Below are 1,153 nucleotides of genomic sequence, written 5' to 3' on the forward strand. Positions count from 1 at the left end.
AGAAGAGCAGAGCATCAGGATTGGAGGAAGACTCATTAACAACCTGAAATATGCAGAGGATATAATATTGCTTGCTGAAAGTGAAGTAGACTTGAATAAATTACTGATGAAGATCATAGATTATAGTCTTCACTAAGGGTTACACTTCAACATAAAGAAAACAAAACTCCTCCCAACTGGACCAGTAAACAACATTACAATAAATGGAGAAAAGACTGAAATTGTCAAGGAATTCATTTTACTTGGATCCACATCAATGCCATGGAAGCAGTAGTCAAGAAATCAGATGATGTATTGCACCGGGCAAATATGTTGCAAAAGACCCTTTTAAAGTGTTAAAGAGAAAAGATGTCACTTTGAAGATTAAGATGTACCTGACCTAAGACATTGTATTTCTGATCACCTCATATGCATGTGAAACCTGGAAAATGAATAAAGAAGACTGTAGAAGAGTTGCTTCATTTGAACCATGGTGTGGGCGAAGAACATTGAAAACACCATGGACTGCCAGAACAACAAATCTGTCTTGGAAGAGGTACAGCTGGAATTCTCCTTACGGGCAAGAATGGCCAGACTTCACCTCATATTTTGGTAATGTTGTCAGAAGAGACTAATCTGTGGAGAAGGATTTAATGCTTGGTAAAGTTGTTGTGGTTAGGTGCCATTGAGTCAGCTCTGACTCATAGAGATCCTATGTACAACAGAATGAAACACTGCCTGGACCTGCACCAGCCTCATAATACTTGCTATGGCTGAGCCCATTGTTGCAGCCACTGTGTCAACACTGTGTCATTGAAAGTCTTCCCTTTCCTCCTCCAGGGAATGGTCCCCTATGACAACATGACCAAATTAGACGAGATGAAGTATGGTCATTCTCACTTCCAAGGAGCATTCCAGCTGCACTTCTTCCAGGAAAGATTTGTTAGTTTTTGCAGCAGTCCATGGCAGTTTCAGTATTCTTCGCCAATACCACCAGTCTTCTTCATCTATCTCATTCATTGTCCAGCTTTCACATGCATACGAGGCAATTGTAAACACCATGGCTTGGGTTAAGCGCACCTTAGTCTTCAAAGAGACATCTTTGCTCTTCAACACTTTAAAGAAGTCTTTTGCAGCAGGTTTGCCCAATGCAATATGTCTTCTGATTTCTTTA

Source organism: Orycteropus afer, unplaced genomic scaffold, assembly GCF_000298275.1.
Source record: "Orycteropus afer afer isolate SDZICR_OR568_19922 unplaced genomic scaffold, OryAfe1.0 scaffold00814, whole genome shotgun sequence".
NCBI lineage: Eukaryota > Metazoa > Chordata > Mammalia > Tubulidentata > Orycteropodidae > Orycteropus > Orycteropus afer.